Genomic DNA, 19,802 nt, shown 5'->3' on the forward strand with positions numbered 1-19,802 from the left:
TTTGGTGTGACTTCTTAATACCATAGCTTAACCATAACAAAGCTATATGAATAAAAACCATGCAAGATCATCCATTCAATTAAGTTTTAAAATCCAAAAACAACAACATTGTTTTAACGGAACACACCCTAACGACATAATCATTATTCGACAAACATAAACATCAACATAACATAAACACAGTTTAAGGACTGTGACTTGTCCAGGAAAGAGTCACATTCCCTAAACCCGGATGACCTAGTACTAGTGCAGCGGGAAAACGTGCCATACCGTGCCAGATCCTTTAATTCCCTGAAATACATGTAAGTTGGAAAATCAACAATAATGTTGAGCGAGTTCATGTGTAAGTGAGCAAATAAACCTTTGTTTGTATAAAAAAAATCCTGGTATGTAGCAAATAAGGAAAAAGAGATCACCAATGGTTTGCAAGGCCATTGATATGTGTGAAATGCAAGTAGGAAGGCTCAAACCTAGCAGATTTATGCGTCGGGTACAAAGTCATCCCGAGGTCCGTTATGCTGGGCCTGGGACTGGACTCGCTACACCCAAATAGATCTATCACTCCTGCCCCTCGGTCCTACCCTGAGGATTAATGACCTCAAGTTTCAGCCTACCCATTCACATGATCTAGATAGCAACCCTCCTTACGCTAACCATACCATGTATAAAGTATTCATAAACATTGTAACATGTATTTCACCCCCGCAGTTTAGAAAACTGAAAACAGTTAAGAGAAAAGGGGGACATGAACTCACAGTCGGTGCGTCTCTACCAAGAATACTCCAAATCAAGCAGCTGTGCAACGACCTACATGTACTAACTCTATTAGACGGACGGTCGTGCCTTAGCTTTATGGTTTAAGTTTTTGGGAAATAGTTAGACAACTATTTCGTGTCTACTTTTCGATATACTTGGTAGTTAATCTCCTTCCCAAGGATGGGGGATTTAATACATGTTTGCTCGAAATATATTATTAAGTCTTACTTAATATATATTTATTTCCAATTTCAAAATATAAATATTTTTCTCAAAAATATTATATCTTCATTTCACATAATTTCCCCAAAAATAATACGTCGACAAAATTACGCGTTCATAAATATTTCCGTAGATTGCGTAAGTTACGTTTTAACGATCGAGTGGTAATAGTAATTTCCGGTGTAACTTATATATTTATCGTGAAAGTGTTCGTATTATTTTGGATTCGTCAACGTTCGAAAATATTATTTTTACTCTAAAAATAATATTTGTGCATTTTTTCACAAAATGATCATAAACAATGTTGTGAAAATATATTTACTAAATATATATATATATATCTATCACGTTTAATTTTGTGAAAATCCCACCTCCGATTATTTAGTAAATAAAGTCGTGGCGAAATATATTTTGAAAACGTGTCAAAAAGGTAATTCTAACACTTGTAGTGAAAATATTTCTAAGTGTTAGATTTTTGGAAAAATTTCGCCAGAGTTTCCTCTGTAACTGGAGGTGGCCACGCTTTCAAGCGTATCATTTTCTTTTACAAAACAATTCAACAATTTCTTTATTCGATCAAAACAATATCCAACACACAAACTAGTTAACAAATATGTAATTCGCATAAATTTCATGAACTTGTAGTTTTCTAAAATTATAGTGTAAATCTCATCATTTTTAGCGGATCTTTATATAAATTAGTACGGTTTCGTAAAAACCCCGTTTTTATAGAAATTCCGTCTTTACAACTTCTCGTTATCTTTTACAAAAATTGTTATTTTGTCGAAACTTTGCGTTACACAAGTGTTTACACACTTGTGGTTTATAAAAAATCATGCTTGTTAGTGTAAGATCCGTTTTTAGAAAAACATGATTTCTGTGATACGTGGTTCTTTGAAAATACCACCTGCAGATACGTAGATCTGCTAGTTTTAAATACTATTTTACAAGTAAAACACTTTTACACAAGTTCATGATTCGCGTGTGGTAGAGTTTCACCTTTTAACCCTTGTTTTATTCAAAACAACCTTATGTCATGATTCATGATCATGACCAACTCGGGTTAAATGATGATCCGAGCTACCACAACATAGATCGGGTCCAAATAACCTTACAAAATAAATACTACAACATTTACACAACTTGTAAGCTTTTAACCATCATTATTCATGTTTTTAGTAAACTTTAAAGCTTCATCTAGCAAGATTTCGAGTTTTAACCGTTACACATTATATTAACCACTTCAAAATAGTTCAAGTAAAGGATTTAAGCATCATACCGCTAGCTCGAGGCTAGGGAAGAATCTAAGCGCAAAATGAGAGGATAAAAGCTAGAGAAAGAGGTCCTTCAAGCGAGGTTTCTCAATCTGGGCGATCTTGGAGATTTCTTGAAACCCTAATCGTTTTCAATCATCTCTTGATCTCGATCGATCTCGGTTAGTGTCTAAGGATTCCATACTCATTTCTTTAGGCTCTAATCGTTTGAAATCAGATTAAGTTCGTGCATTAGGGTCCTGTTTCTCTCATTCGGTTCTGTTTGATATTGGGGTGCCGGCGGTATCATTCTAATCAGACTTTGGATTAGGGTTTTGCGGCTAAGGCAATCTAAGTCATTCGTTGCTGATTATCATCAATTCTGGGTAAGCGGCTGTCATTAATCATTAGGGTTTGCGAACTAGAGTTGTTTCAAAGATTAATCGGATTAGGGTTTCCGAACTTGTGATTTTCTGCTTGACGGCACAAGGGTTTCCAAATTGTAGACGGTTAGGGTTTGTTTGTGTTGAGTTCGGCTAGGGTTTATCTAATTCAGCCGACATTCCTTTGCTGAATCTCTGTTGACGGCTGTTAGGGTTTGCTTTTTTTGGGATGGATGATCTTAGCGGTTCTGGTGGAAATCAACAGGATGTTCGTAGGAAGCCGCCGGCATCGTTTGAAGAAATTGCTGCGCGGTTTCTTGATGTAGAAGGGAACACTTTGCAGCCAAAGCGTGGTGTAACGGTTAGAACTCTAAATGATCCTAAGGCCTCAAACATAGATAATTTTTGGGATTACGGTGCATCATTCTCGGCTGACAACAGGGCTGTTCATGTTAAACCGTCCTCGCCAACAACAGGTGTTCATGGAGTGAATGTGTTGAATCCATTGGCTGGTAACTCGAACTCAAGATTTTCGGGGGTTGTGGAACCTTTATCTTTTGCTAGCGTTGTGAACACCGAAAAGGAGAAGGTAAAGGTTAATTTTTGGATGATGGAATCTAGCGAGTCGGTTGATGGTGCTGATGTGGTTATTCCATTGTCTTCGGTCAAGCAAGTCTCAGACAGGTATGCTAACACGTTGTATGGATATTTTCTGGGCAAACGGCTGGCTTTTCCTGTGGTGGATTATTTTGCAAAGAACAACTGGGTTAAATATGGTCTCTCTAGACTAATGATGAATGCAAATGGGTTCTTTTTCTTTAAATTCAAAACAAAGGAAGGGATGGATAAATTGGTGGAGGATGGTCCTTGGTTGATTAGAAATGTTCCGATAATCTTGAAGGAGTGGCCGGCCTCTGTCAAGTTGGAAAAAGAAGACATAAAGGCTATCCCTGTTTGGGTTAAGATGCATGAAGTGCCGTTAGCAGCATATACTGAGGACGGTTTTAGTTTGCTTGCTTCTAAGATAGGGGTGCCTAAGATGCTAGATTCATACACTGCTACAATGTGTGCTGAGTCATGGGGAAGAATCAGTTATGCTAGAGCTCTCATTGAAATTCAAGCCGGGGCTGAGTTAAAGAGGAGTGTCACAGTTGCAATCCCATCTTTACAGGGTAATGGTCACTCAATGGTGGAGGTGAAAATAGAATATGATTGGGAGCCTTTAAGGTGCTCTTCTTGTTGCGTGTTTGGTCATGAGGATAACTCGTGTCCAAAGAGGCCTCAGGTCGTTTCGAGTGGGGAGTCTAGTAAGAAAATTGATGATTTTCAGGTTGTGGGTGCAAAGAAGAAGAAATCTACTAACCAAGGTCTTCACATGAAAAATCAGAAGCCTAAGGTAGTGTACAAACCAGTTGTAAACCCTAAACCAATCTCGTCCTTGAAGAAGCCGGTGAACAATCAGGTATCAACGTCAAACCCCTTTGATGCGCTTAAGGAAGATGATGGTGGACAGGGAGGTAGTACTGTGGGTCGTATAGAGAAGAAGGAGAAAAAGTCGAGTGACAGGCAGGATTCAGATGAAGAGGAGGTCGAAGAAGTCTACAATGAAACTAGTGCATTTATGACATCGGGTACTCATCCGTTCTCTTCGAAAGCAGGGGCAAGCACCTCCTCCACAAAATTCTCAAATGGATAGGCTACTTTTGGTTCGTTTGAAGGGGTTGCCGGTTTGTGGCAACTTTATTTTTGATGATGGCGGTTGAGGATTTTGTTTTTGTTTTTTCCATTGTTTTGTCTACTAGATCATGATGTATAGTAGGCTAGGTTACGGGGTGTCATAGTTGATTTGTTTTTGCTGGGTCATACATATATGGGGCATGTCCTATATATGAACTAGTGTGGAACACATCCTCACTACTTGTACTTATTTGCGGTTGCATTTTAATAGATTCACCGGGGTAACCCTTTACCCAAAAAAGAAAGAGGTCCTTCAAGCTCCGAGTGCACCAAGCTTCCTAATACGAGATCCTTGATGCTTGTGTATGCTTGGAAACGGGATGATCAAACTCGAAAATGGATGTAGGGGAGGGGGGGTGTTCGGCCGAGAATGGTAGAGCAAGAGGGAGAGAGTTTTGTGTTGATTTGTGGAGTGATAGTTCTAATGTGCCATCTTAGTTACTTATAGGCAAATGTAAGATTAATGTCCAAAGGATCATGTGTCATTTAGATATTAAACATTTGGATTATAATAATCAAAAGTAATCAAAGGGTGTCCCCTTCTAGTTGGGGACGGTTATGAAAGGGGGGGGTCTAGTTCCATTTTAACTATTAGTTAGGTTAGTAGTTAAGTTAAGTAGGTTAGTTAAGTACTTAACCCGGTTAGTTGTGTGATGTGCTTTAAAGCGGGTGTTAGGGTGTTCAGGGACCCTAACTGGCTCAGAATAAGACAGATAATGTTTATGGCAATATTCCCATGTCCCGGGTAAAGTCCGGTTGTTCGGTTGGATAGTAATCCGTTAAAGCGCTTAACAAAGCTTTTAAGTGTCGTTAATGCCCTTTTTAGTGACACAACTTATTCCTGACACTTTGGAAAGTGTCTAGTACTATTTTTCTCATGTTTTGGCACTTTATTAGCTAGCCAGAGGCTGAATTGTTCATTAAAGTGTTGTGTTTTGTGCTTAGTGTACGTTTTAGGCACATCCAGTCATTGTAACTTATTCCTAGAGACGCAGTTCTACAACCCTTGTATCCCTACACTCACTATGGGTGTAGTAAAATCTTTCTGGCTCATACAGGCCTTAGAGGCAGTGTCTGCCTGATGCTGGCTTTATCAGCATATTCAATAGGTTATCCGTTCATAGTGCTACTGTGCTTTTGTGCATCATGTTTGTCACTAGAGTTCAGTATGTAAATAATGTAGTGACGGTATGTAAAGTATGATGCAGGTATGTACAAGTATCAGAAATCAAGTAGCAGTTCATCAGTAATTTCAGTTAAGCACAGTAATCAAGCAGTAATTAATTATTAATTAAATCGTACGGATACCTGGTTTAGTGAGTGTTGTCACATTCTCCCCCCGTTGGAAAAATTTCGTCCCGAAATTTTAAGTTCTGCTTCTAGTCGCAGGGTTCTTGGGAAATAAGTGGGGGTATTTCTCTTTCATCCGGTCGTCACGTTCCCAGGTGAATTCAGGACCATGCCTGGCATTCCAACGAACCTTGACGAGCTTGACACTGCTCCGGCGGGTCTTGTTCACTTTCCAATCTGTAACCTCAATAGGTTCTTCAACGAAGTGGAGCGTGTCGTCAACATGAATCTCGTCGGTAGGAATGACAACGGTATCTTGCGTTGGACTTTTTCTTAAATTGGATACGTGGAACGTATCGTGAACTCCATTCAGTTCGGTAGGTAGATCCAACTTGTATGCTACGGACCCAATTCTTTCCAGGATCCTGAACGGGCCAATATACCGTGGATTAAACTTTCCACGCTTCCCGAAGCGTGCCACACCCTTCCAGGGTGATACTTTCAACAAAACCATATCTCCAACCTCAAACTCTAGAGGCTTCCTTTTTAGATCCGCGTAGGCTTTCTGACGGTCACGAGCCGCACTGATGCGATCTCGGATCTGTGCAATCTTGTCTGTGGTTTCCTGGACCACATCAGGACCAACCAATTGCCTGTCACCTGCGTCAGACCAACAGAGCGGTGATCTGCACTTGCGGCCATAAAGAGCTTCGAATGGTGCAGCCCCAATACTGGCGTGATAGCTGTTGTTGTATGAAAATTCAACCAAAGGCAAATGCTTATCCCAGCTACCGCCCAAATCCATCACACATGCTCTCAGCATGTCTTCCAAGGTCTGTATCGTCCGTTCGCTTTGACCGTCGGTCTGCGGGTGAAACGCGGTGCTCATATTTAATTGCGAGCCAAAAGCTTCTTGGAAGGATTGCCAAATCCTTGATACGAACCTTCCATCTCTATCAGAGATGATCGAGAGAGGTACTCCATGGCGCGTAACAATTTCTTTCATGTAAATTTCGGCCAACTTGCTCGTGTTATCCTTCTCTCTGATAGGTAAGAAGTGCGTCACTTCGTCAATCGATCCACTATTACCCAAATAGTGTCATGGCCTTTTGGCGTTCTTGGCAACTTCGTAACAAAATCCATGGAGATTTGTTCCCACTTCCACTTGGGAATCTCTGGTTGTTGCAGAAGTCCTGAAGGCTTCTGGTATTCCGCTTTAACCTTAGCGCAAGTTAAACATTTGCTCACATAAACAGCCACATCGCCTTTCATCCTAGGCCACCAATAATAATCCTTAAGATCTTGGTACATCTTATCCGCTCCAGGGTGGATAGAGTACCGCGACGTGTGAGCTTCATCGAAAATAATCTTTCTTAAACCTCCAAACAAAGGAACCCAAATCCTTTTCTCGAAACATAACGTTCTTTCCCTGTTTGGTACCAATATCTTCTCCATCCCACGGAGATATTCCTCTTCAAGGTTCCTTTCCTTGAGAGCTTCTTTCTGCGCGGCACGAATGCGCAAGGAAAGATCGGTCTGAATAATCATTTCTAAAGCCCTAACCCTTATGGGCTTGATCCTCTCCTTTCGACTTAGGGCATCGGCGACCACATTTGCCTTCCCTGGATGATACTTTATCTCGCAGTCGTAATCATTCAGCAACTCAACCCATCGTCTTTGCCTCATATTCAGCTCCTTCTGGTTGAATATATGTTGTAGACTCTTGTGATCAGTGAAAATTGTACACTTCGTACCATAAAGGTAGTGTCTCCAGATCTTTAAAGCAAAAATTACTGCGCCAAGCTCCAAGTCATGTGTGGTATAGTTCTTTTCATGTACCTTCAGCTGGCGTGACGCGTAAGCAATAACCTTTTGGCGTTGCATCAACACGCAACCCAATCCTTGACGCGAAGCGTCGCAGTATACCACAAAATCTTCCGTACCTTCCGGTAGTGCTAAGATTGGCGCATTGCAGAGCTTATCTTTCAATATCTGGAACGCTTCTTCCTGTTTGATTCCCCAATCAAACTTCTTATCTTTTTGCGTGAGGAGCGTCAATGGTTGAGTGATTTTTGAAAAATCCTCAATGAACCTCCGATAATAGCCAGCCAAACCCAAGAATTGTCGAATCTCGGTTGGCGTCTTTAGCGTTTCCCAATTCTTGATCGCTTCGATCTTGGTGGGATCAACATGAATTCCATCTCCATTCACCACGTGTCCAATGAACTGGACTTCTCGTAGCCAAAACTCGCACTTAGAGAACTTGGCATACAACTGTTCCTTCTTCAGCAGCTCCAAAATGGCCCTTAAATGCTGTTCGTGCTCAGCCTTCGTCCTTGAATAAATCAAGATATCATCGATGAACACTATCACGAACTTATCGAAATACGGCTTGCAAACTCTATTCATCAAATCCATGAACACTACAGGTGCGTTTGTCAACCCAAACGGCATGACTAGAAACTCGTAGTGTCCATATCGAGTTCTGAAGGCTGTCTTCGGGATACTCTCCTCTTGTATCCTTAACTGATGGTATCCAGATCGAAGATCGATCTTTGAATAAAAGCTTGAACCTTGCAGTTGGTCAAACAGATCATCAATCCTTGGCAGAGGGTATCTATTCTTGATCGTCAACTTGTTCAACTCCCGGTAGTCAATGCACATACGAAAACTACCGTCCTTCTTCTTGACAAACAGGACCGGAGCTCCCCAAGGCGAGAAGCTTGGTCGGATGAATCCCTTGTCTAACAACTCCTGAAGTTGTGTCGACAGTTCTTGCATCTCAGACGGAGCAAGTCTATAGGGTGCCTTAGCCACAGGCGCGGCGCCTGGAACTAAGTCGATGCGAAACTCTACTTGTCTCTGAGGCGGCAATCCAGGCAAGTCCTCTGGGAAGACTTCTGGATATTCCCTCACGACAGGGATGTCTTCGATCTTTGGTTCTTCAGCTTTCTTATCTACAATGTGTGCCAGAAAGGCAGCACATCCCTTCTGCAAACACCTTCGAGCTTTCAAACAGCTGATAATCCTTAACGGTGTATCACGCTTTTCTCCGTGAACCACAATTGTCTCACCATCATCAGTTGGGATACGAACTACCTTTTCGTGACAAACTATCTCAGCCTTGTTGCCTGATAACCAATCCATTCCTACCACCACGTCGAAGCTTCCCAACTGGACTGGTAGTAGATCCAGAGCAAACTCACGCTCTCCTAATTCGATCACACAACCTCTGATAACTTCATTGGCTTCTACCAACTTTCCATTAGCCAATTCGATCGAATACGGAATGTCTAACTTACTAGCGGCTAAACCAAGCATATTCTTAAACTCTAACGACACGAAGCTATAATCGGCGCCAGTATCAAATAAAACAGATGCATAGCGTTGGTTTACAGGGAACGTACCAGTGACAACATTGGGGTCCTGGCGTGCTTCCCTTGCTTCAAGGTTAAATACTCTACCACGGGCTTGGTTTAACTCCGGGCAGTTCCTCTTGTAATGCCCAAGATCACCACAGTTGAAGCATCCGGGCCTTTGCCCATTTCCACCAGCTTGGTTATTCCTCTGATTACGGTTCACAGCGCCTACTTGATTAGCATTGTTGCCTCTATTTCCATCACCTCCATTATTCCCTTGTGGGCGATTTCCATTTCCGCCCCGGTTGGTGTTTCTGTTTCCGAATCCTCCCTGGCCTCTCTGGCCAGCTATGGCCCAACAAGAATCCTTCAAGTGGCCAGTCTTTCCACAAGCTTCACAAATTTTCAAACCACAACGGCCAGAATGGTGGCGCTGGCAGGTAATACACTTGGGCTGGGTGCCCATGTATCCTTTTCCTTTCTTCCCAATACCAGCTGTAACCTGAGCTGGCGTGCTTGTTTCCCCTTTCTTAACCACACCGCTAGTGCCTTGCTTGAAGTTTGAAAACTTCCGTTTGTTACCTCCTGATGACTCCACATGAGTCTCTTTCTTCTTTGGCTCAGCTTCATCAAACTTGTTCAGGCGAATAGCTTCCTCTGTGAGAGCCACGCTCAAATCAATCGCCTCAGTAATCGTCGCAGGCTTGGAGGAGGTCACCATGCTTATGATTTGAGGAGCTAATCCCCAAATAAAACGTTCAATCCTTTTGAACTCTGGAGTGACCATGTAGGGTACCACATGCGATAAGTCATGAAACCTCTGAACGTATTCTGCGATCTTTGGACCTTCCATCTTTAAATGCCAGAACTCTGTTTCCAATCTTTGGATTTCAGCGCGGGAACAGTACTTTTTGCGCATAAGTTCCTTCAGTTCGGTCCAGGTTAGCGCGTAGGCAGCAGCTTCACCAAGTGTCTGTACTTGCAAATTCCACCAAGATAGGGCTCCATCCAAGAATAGCCCAGAGATATATGTGACTTGCTGGTCTAGCGCGCATTTGCTCATGCGAAGAACAGATTCAGTTTTCTCAGCCCAACGAACAAAGGCGACAACAACTCCTGTGCCATCAAAGTTGACTGGTTTGCAGTCTAGAAACTGCTTATAGGTGCACCCATGAGGTGGGTTATTGTTGCCAGTATTGCCTGGGTTGCTTCCACTAATCCCTCTTTAAGAGGCGGCGTATTGTGCGATGGCAGCAGCGATGATTTGCTGGAGTTCTGCCGGATTGGTAGGCATCGGCGTTTGACGTCTCGGCATCTTCTAAAGATGTGTTTACGTTGGTCAGGCCATAGTAGGTGAAACGTTCGTATGTATTCAACAACATCAGCACATAACATCTCATGTTATAATAAATCAGCCACATAACATCCCATGTCATAGAACAATAGATCACTACGATTGCATTGCCATAAATCGAGACCAAAATGTAAGGTTTACAGGTACCCAACTGTATCATACAACATCAATGACTTAGTAGGGGACAACCCTAGGCAAGTCGTGCGATCGCTGAACATGTTCAGGAATCTCTGGTTCGTCCATTTTCAAATTCCAGGACTCCATCTCAAGCTTCTGTTATTCCAGTCTTAAAACCACATTTCTCCTTAATCATTTCCTTGAGCTCGTCCCAGCTCAGTGCATAAGCAGCATCTGTACCAAGGGTCTGAATCCGAAGATCCTATCATGAGAGTGTGCCATCTCGAAATGACCCCGAGGTAAAGGTAACACTCTGTTGGGGCGAATAGTTAGTCATTCTCAGAATGGAGTCAATCTTTTCGGACCAATGAACAAATGCAATGGCGCTTCCTGTTTTGTCGAAGTTCAAAGGCTTGCAGTTCAGGAACTGCTTATAGGTGCGGTCAATTGGGGGGGGGGGGTTATTTCCAGTAGTGCCATCGTTGTGCTTAGAGCGGAGTGCTTCATGTCATGCATTTGCCTGTGAGATGCGTTTTTGCAGCTCGGCTTTTATCCTTGGCAACATACTGGTGTTTGTGTCACGCCTGGGTGGCATTCTCTTCTGCCGAAATGGCATGAAGTGGGTTAGACAACTTCCCAATTGTCTATGAGATACATAGCACCATAAGCCATCATGTACTTACCCAATTTTACACGTAAATATACTCAATGTATGGGTGGGGAAATAAATTTCTGAGCCTTCACATAGGCTTGCCAATTGGCTTGTTGCTTGAAATAGAATGAACTCGAGGCTTCATCGCCTTGGTCATTCGTGTTCGAGTTATTTCCTGCTACATTGGTTTTCATTAGCTTGACCCGCAGAGTCCACCAGGATTTCTGTGCACTACACGTCGTTATTACGTGGGCCCCCGTAATAATAAATTGTCTTGCACAGTTACCCCAAATTTTCTCTCGTCCAAGCAGATGATCAACCAAGGAGCAACAGCAGGTGCATCGGCATGAACAGGGTCATGCTCCAATGCGGTGTTAGGAGCAACGCCTGGCTCAGGGGCCACGGCTAGCTCCGGATCAACAAACTCCATCTCAAAATCAGATGGATCAACCTTCATAGGGGGTTACAGGATCCTCCAAGGGCTGGTCTAAGTGTATGAACTCAAGGTCATGGTCTGGATCAAAACCAGATGGAAGAACAGGATCACCCTCAATACTGTGATCAAACTCAAAGCTGTGTGCGGGAACCGGTGCAGCCGATGATGCCGTATCAGGGTCGGCGTTGTGTGAATGGTGCTGCACTCCCTGTATATGCGAAAATGCGGATGTCAGAAACTCAAATGAGTCTGGGACAGGGGAATGGGCGTGAGTTTCCCCTACAGGAGCGTCCGCAAGCAGTAGGCTAATACCAGCAGCAATAGGGCCTCGCCCTTAAATGGGTCCTCCTCTAACAGATCGCTATCATCGTCAGGGACCACGTCGGGGGCATATCAACAATGGGATAAGCGGCAAGGGGCACAGGAGCAGGGATTACTGCGAGTGGTAAATTCCCAACAAGATGGCCATCAGTAGGCTCTGTTACGACATCAGGTAGCGCAAAAGGGCTGAAAGTCGTCATCGTCTGTGCCGGTATAACGGAAATGTACACCTCGTGCTCCGATGAAACTATGTCGTCTGATACTATGGTCATGGGATTCGTAGTGTCCATCTTTCTAGTACATGATGAAAGCATAACGTTTGTAACACAAACACATATACGTATAATAATCAATCATATAATTATATAAACATGTTAGTCAATAAGCAATCAAATAATTCTCCTAGTCCCACTAGCCTTCCAGTCTCCTAGACTGATACTCCTAGTCCCACTAGCCAAATTCCTCCCAGTCTCTAAGACTGCTCTATCATCCACCTCGACCTCTTAGATCGAGCCTCGGCCTCCAAGACCGAGCTTCAGCCTCCAAGACTGAGCCTATTCTCCCTAGTCTCACTAGCCCTCTACCTTGATCTCCTAGATCGAGCCTCGGCCTCCAAGACCGAGCCTCAGCCTCCAAGACTGAGCCTACTCTTCCTAGTCTTACTAGCCATCTACCTCGATCTCTTAGATCGAGCCTCGATCTCCAAGACCGAGCCTCAGCCTCCAAGACTGAGCCTACTCATCCTAGTCTCACTAGCCATCTACCTCGATCTCCTAGATCGAGCCTCGGTCTCCAAGACCGAGCCTCAGCCTCCAAGACTGAGCCTAAAAATAAATAAATAAAATGTGCTCAACATTTGTTTATAAAAAGGTTTTGGATCTGGACTTAAGTGGTATGCAGTAAAAATGTTTTCGTGAGAGCCCTAGTGATCATAGTCTAGACTCGAGAAGGAATCCTAGTTCGCTATGATCAGAGCTCTGATACCAAGCTGTCACACCCTGGCTTTTACGGAAGCGTGGTTAATTTGGTGTGACTTCTTAATACCATAGCTTAACCATAACAAAGCTATATGAATAAAAACCATGCAAGATCATCCATTCAATTAAGTTTTAAAATCCAAAAACAACAACATTGTTTTAACGGAACACACCCTAACGACATAATCATTATTCGACAAACATAAACATCAACATAACATAAACACAGTTTAAGGACTGTGACTTGTCCAGGAAAGAGTCACATTCCCTAAACCCGGATGACCTCATACTAGTGCAGCGGGAAAACGTGCCATACCGTGCCAGATCCTTTAATTCCCTGAAATACATGTAAGTTGGAAAATCAACAATAATGTTGAGCGAGTTCATGTGTAAGTGAGCAAATAAACCTTTGTTTGTATAAAAAAATCCTGGCATGTAGCAAATAAGGAAAAAGAGATCACCAATGGTTTGCAAGGCCATTGATATGTGTGAAATGCAAGTAGGAAGGCTCAAACCTAGCAGATTTATGCGTCGGGTACAAAGTCATCCCGAGGTCCGTTATGCTGGGCCTGGGACTGGGCTCGCTACACCCAAATAGATCTATCGCTCCTGCCCCTCGGTCCTACCCTGAGGATTAATGACCTCAAGTTTCCGCCTACCCATTCACATGATCTAGATAGCAACCCTCCTTATGCTAACCATACCATGTATAAAGTATTCATAAACATTGTAACATGTATTTCACCCCCGCAGTTTAGAAAACTGAAAACAGTTAAGAGAAAAGGGGGACATGAACTCACAGTCGGTGCGTCTCTACCAAGTATACTCCAAATCAAGCAGCTGTGCAACGACCTACATGTACTAACTCTATTAGACGGACGGCCGTGCCTTAGCTTTATGGTTTAAGTTTTTGGGAAATAGTTAGACAACTATTTTGTGTCTACTTTTCGTATATACTTGGTAGTTAATCTCCTTCCCAAGGATGGGGGATTTAATACATGTGTGCTCGAAATATATTATTAAGTCTTACTTAATATATATTTATTTCCAATTTCAAAATATAAATATTTTTCTCAAAAATATTATATTTTCATTTCACATAATGTCCCCAAAAATAATACGTCGACAAAATTACGCGTTCATAAATATTTCCGTAGATTGCGTAAGTTACGTTTTAACGATCAAGTGGTAATAGTAATTACCGGTGTAACTTATATATTTATCGTGAAAGTGTTCGTATTATTTTGGATTCGTCAACGTTCGAAAATATTATTTTTACTCTAAAAATAATATTTGTGCATTTTTCACAAAATGATCATAAACAATGTTGTGAAAATATATTTACTAAATATATATATATTTATCACGTTTAATTTTGTGAAAATCCCACCTCCGATTATTTAGTAAATAAAGTCGTGGAGAAATATATTTTGAAAACGTGTCAAAAAGATAATTCTAACACTTGTAGTGAAAATATTTCTAAGTGTTAGATTTTTGGAAAAATTTCGCCAGAGTTTCCTCTGTAACTGGAGGTGGCCACGCTTTCAAGCGTATCATTTTCTTTTACAAAACAATTCAACAATTTCTTTATTCGATCAAAACAATATCCAACACACAAACTAGTTAACAAATATGTAATTCGCATAAATTTCATGAACTTGTAGTTTTCTAAAATTATAGTGTAAATCTCATCATTTTTAGCGGATCTTTATATAAATTAGTCCGGTTTCGTAAAAACCCCGTTTTTATAGAAATTCCGTCTTTACAACTTCTCGTTATCTTTTACAAAAATTGTTATTTTGTCGAAACTTTGCGTTACGCAAGTGTTTACACACTTGTGGTTTATAAAAATCATGCTTGTTAGTGTAAGATCCGTTTTTAGAAAAACATGATTTCTGTGATACGTGGTTCTTTGAAAATACCACCTGCAGATACGTAGATCTGCTAGTTTTAAATACTATTTTACAAGTAAAACACTTTTACACAAGTTCATGATTCGCGTGTGGTAGAGTTTCACCTTTTAACCATTGTTTTATTCAAAACAACCTTATGTCATGATTCATGATCATGACCAACTCGGGTTAAATGATGATCCGAGCTACCACAACATAGATCGGGTCCAAATAACCTTACAAAATAAATACTACAACATTTACACAACTTGTAAGCTTTTAACCATCATTATTCATGTTTTTGGTAAACTTTAAAGCTTCATCTAGCAAGATTTCGAGTTTTAACCGTTACACATTATATTAACCACTTCAAAATAGTTCAAGTAAAGGATTTAAGCATCATACCGCTAGCTCGAGGCTAGGGAAGAATCTAAGCGCAAAATGAGAGGATAAAAGCTAGAGAAAGAGGTCCTTCAAGCTCCGAGTGCACCAAGCTTCCTAATACGAGATCCTTGATGCTTGTGTATGCTTGGAAATGGGATGGTCAAACTCGAAAATGGATGTAGGGGGGGGGGGTGTTCGGCCGAGAATGGTAGAGCAAGAGGGAGAGAGTTTTGTGTTGATTTGTGGAGTGATAGTTCTAATGTGCCATCTTAGTTACTTATAGGCAAATGTAAGATTAATGTCCAAAGGATCATGTGTCATTTAGATATTAAACATTTGGATTATAATAATCAAAAGTAATCAAAGGGTGTCCCCTTCTAGTTGGGGACGGTTATGAAAGGGGGGGGGGTCTAGTTCCATTTTAACTATTAGTTAGGTTAGTTGTTAAGTTAAGTAGGTTAGTTAAGTACTTAACCCGGTTAGTTGTGTGATGTGCTTTAAAGCGTGTGTTAGGGTGTTCAGGGACCCTAACTGGCTCAGAATAAGACAGATAATGTTTATGGCAATATTCCCATGTCCCGGGTAAAGTCCGGTTGTTCGGTTGGATAGTAATCCGTTAAAGCGCTTAACAAAGCTTTTAAGTGTCGTTAATGCCCTTTTTAGTGACACAACTTATTCCTGACACTTTGGAAAGTGTCTAGTAATATTTTTCTCATGTTTTGGCACTTTATTAGCTAGCCAGAGGCTGAATTGTTCATTAAAGTGCTGTGTTTTGTGCTTAGTGTACGTTTTAGGCACATCCAGTCATTGTAATTTATTCCTAGAGACGCAGTTCTACAACCCTTGTATCCCTACACTCACTATGGGTGTAGTAAAATCTTTCTGGCTCATACAGGCCTTAGAGGCAGTGTCTGCCTGATGCTGGCTTTATCAGCATATTCAATAGGTTATCCATTCATAGTGCTACTGTGCTTTTGTGCATCATGTTTGTCACTAGAGTTCAGTATGTAAATAATGTAGTGACGGTATGTAAAGTATGATGCAGGTATGTACAAGTATCAGAAATCAAGTAGCAGTTCATCAGTAATTTCAGTTAAGCACAGTAATCAAGCAGTAATTAATTATTAATTAAATCGTACGGATACCTGGTTTAGTGAGGGTTGTCACAATGCGGGCCGCATGGCCCCTTCAGTAACAGAAAGTTTGTCTTTCTTGCAAACTTGGCCTTTCAAACACCCCAAAGGGCAATGCCCTTTCACAATCTCAGGAGCTAAGGGTCAAGATAAGGCACCACAACTTTGTGACAAGTGTACGGCTTGGATCGTGGCACGATATTCAAGAAACGATCCTAACGGCTTTACTTTTCCTATAAATACCCTGTCACACCCCCAAAATCCACACGCGGAGTATCACCGCTTGGGAGCGTGACTGACCAGGATCAAGCCATCAATCATATTGAACATAGTATATAATAATCGAAGTAGTTCGTAAAAACCCAATTCAATACAATTGATGTTCAAACCAAACATAGTTTAAGTAGCGGAAGCATAATATGAAAACCCAATGTATGTAATAAGTTCAAGTGTTATAAAGTGTAACAAAACATCCAATCCATGCTCCACAACGACCTGCTCGTCCCTGTGCAAGCTCCATATGTACCTAAGGTCCTGCAAGGCATGCAGCAGAGAGTCAACAACTAGTTGAGCGAGTTCACAGTTTATAGTTCAGTAATTGTAATAGTATAGTAAGCCTTGTGTTCGTTCATTAAGCCATGTATCGTAATAGTTTGTATCGCGGCCCTCTAGGCATGTATGCGAAGATTAGGGAAAGTTTCCAAGTATTCTAGACTAGGTATATTTGTATCGCGGCCACCCGGCATGTGTGCGAAGTTTAGTGTATAGTTCGCAGCCTTCCTAGGCATGTGTGCCAAGATTAGTCATATTATCGCGGCCAACCCTGGCGTGTGTGCGAAGATCAGTTCTATAAGTATCACTAGTCTAGTCGTATCTTATCAATAACCCTTCCTCCCCCGAGGACCATATAACTAAGTTCCATCAGCTAGGTGAGTACAAGTATATAATCCAAACCCATTCCCACCATGGGAACCCCATGCCTTGGCTGTGTGAACACACCTTGGTTTGCTCGGTATGCTAAAGAATACACACGCTCACAGTTAATCAATCACGACCTATCGTACGCATGTATGTATAATCAGCTTTCGTTCGTAACAATCTTGCACACAAATCTAACGTCACATAGTGTGTTTGGCAGTTAATCATCATGCGGCATTTAAGCAGTCAGTCAAATCCATGTAAATTCATGCTTGACAGGATAAACATGCAGTTAACATACTTTACCAGGTTAACACATTTAACAGGGTTACATGCATATCTTAACAGAGTTAACATCTCACGGAATTAATTAACTAATAGAGTTTACTAAGTTAACAACGTTAATAATGAACAGGTTCAATAAACTAACAGTGTTTCATGCTGAACTGTGTTACCAACATACTTAACGGGGTTAACAGATTTAACCTAACGAGTTTACTGTACTAGCATCTTGGATGAAAACACAACAGACTTGTCCTATATGTCATTCAAAAACTCGGATCATTCAACACTTATAACTTCTGATCACATGTAATATAAAACTCGGACCAAGGGGTTATCCATCAAAAATTCGGACAACACCACAAAAGTCGGACAAGGTGTTTTGACACCACAAAAGTCGGACCAAGGGGCTCCCCCCCTTTAAACTCGGACAGGGGAGGCCTCTCAAAAACTCGGACATGGCTTTTAAAGCCCAAAACTCGGACCACCTATAGCATTCATAAAGTTCGGACTCCATATGTTAACTAAAAGGTCGGACAAGTGCTTGGGGTTAAAACTCGGACTACTAGTGATGTATATACAAAACTCGGACAAGAAGTGGGGGGGGGGGGCTTCCCTATGTAAAAGTTCGGACAAGGGCTCCAAGGTCCAAAAAGTCAGACCAAGCCCAAACACAAAAGGATGGACATACTTGATTTGATAAAGTTCGGACCCTAGCAACCATTATAAAAGTCGGATCTTATTATTAAGCAACAACAAAAGTCGGACAATTCATAACATGTAAAATGTTCGGACCATATGCATACTTGTTTAAAGTTCTGACTACGATTATCATTCAAAAGTTCTGACTCGAAACCCTAGTCGCGCACAGAAACATAAAATAAGCAATATAACAGTTACGTTCTCAAGATTCAGAAAACCCTAATTTCATACTTTCACAGTGCAGAATCAAATCAATCATCAATAGTTTTAACATATCATACATCTAAATCATCAGGCAATTGATTACACAATAACCTTATTCATTTCTCAATAAATCAGAATCAGTCAATAAGCAGAGAATATCATATGAAGAACTAGGGTTTAGCATGAATCAATCAATCAACAATTAACAATAACCAATGATTAACTATTACCTTGAATTGATTCTAGACAGAAAGAGGAAATCAAGAGTGATGAAGAGCTTGTGCCAATGATGATGATGATTGATTGCCAGAGAGAACCAGAGAAAGTGAAAGTACGTGCTTTGGTTTTTGTGTGATGATTAGTGAATGATTAGGGATTAGGGTTAAGAATGATTTAAGTTTCACTATTAGCACTAAGCACCCTAAAGAATTATCTATCACATATTACATGCACAAGATGTACAATTTACGGTTTCACCACCACATTTAGGTATTTGTCAAATCATTTATAAGTAACACATAACCATTCTCAAACACAATATACTTTATTGAATCAAAACGTTACAGTTTCACGGCAAACTAATTGTGCAAGTAAACGATTAAGCAAACAGTGAACGTGCAATAAATGCGAAAATGGAATCTTGGAAACTCGAGTTGTCACATTATCCCCAACTTGAAAGAAATTTCGTCCCGAAATTTAGCATGCGGTTACTGAGGAAGCTAGGTAAGTTGTATCGTTTACTGGTTTTCCTGGGGTGTCACATCATCCCCCCGTTGATTTGGAATTTCGTCCCGAAATTCTGTAGTAGTAGCTTCAGCCTCAGTAGTGGTTGCACGGTTTTCGAATAACTGGGGATACTTGAGTTCCATTTGATCTTCTCGTTCCCAGGTGTACTCTGGGCCACGACGGGAGTTCTAACGAACTCGTACAAGAGGTATTCTAGTGTTCTTGAGGACCTTGACATCCCGGTCCGTGATTTCAACTAGTTCCTCGACGAACTGCAACCGCTCGTCGATAGTGAGTTCCTTAAAAGGAACTATGAGGGTCTCATCTGACAGACACTTCTTCAGATTCGACACGTGGAATACGTTGTGAACTGCACCGAGTTCAGCTGGTAGGTTTAGTCTGTAGGCTACCTTACCTATTCTTTCAGTGATTTCGAACGGTCCAACATACCGTGGATTGAGCTTGCCCCGTTTACCAAAACGAACCACACCCTTCCAGGGTGATACTTTGAGTAGCACTCGATCCCCAACTTGGAACTCGAGTGGTTTTCTGCGTTTATCAGCGTAGCTTTTCTGGCGATCACGAGCTGCCGCCATGCGTTGTCGTATCTGTGCAATTCGTTCAGTAGCATCAACTACCATTTCTGGACCTGTAATCTGACTATCCCCCACCTCTGCCCAACAGAGAGGTGACTGGCATTTACG

Source organism: Helianthus annuus, chromosome 12 (genome assembly GCF_002127325.2).
Source record: "Helianthus annuus cultivar XRQ/B chromosome 12, HanXRQr2.0-SUNRISE, whole genome shotgun sequence".
Lineage (NCBI taxonomy): Eukaryota > Viridiplantae > Streptophyta > Magnoliopsida > Asterales > Asteraceae > Helianthus > Helianthus annuus.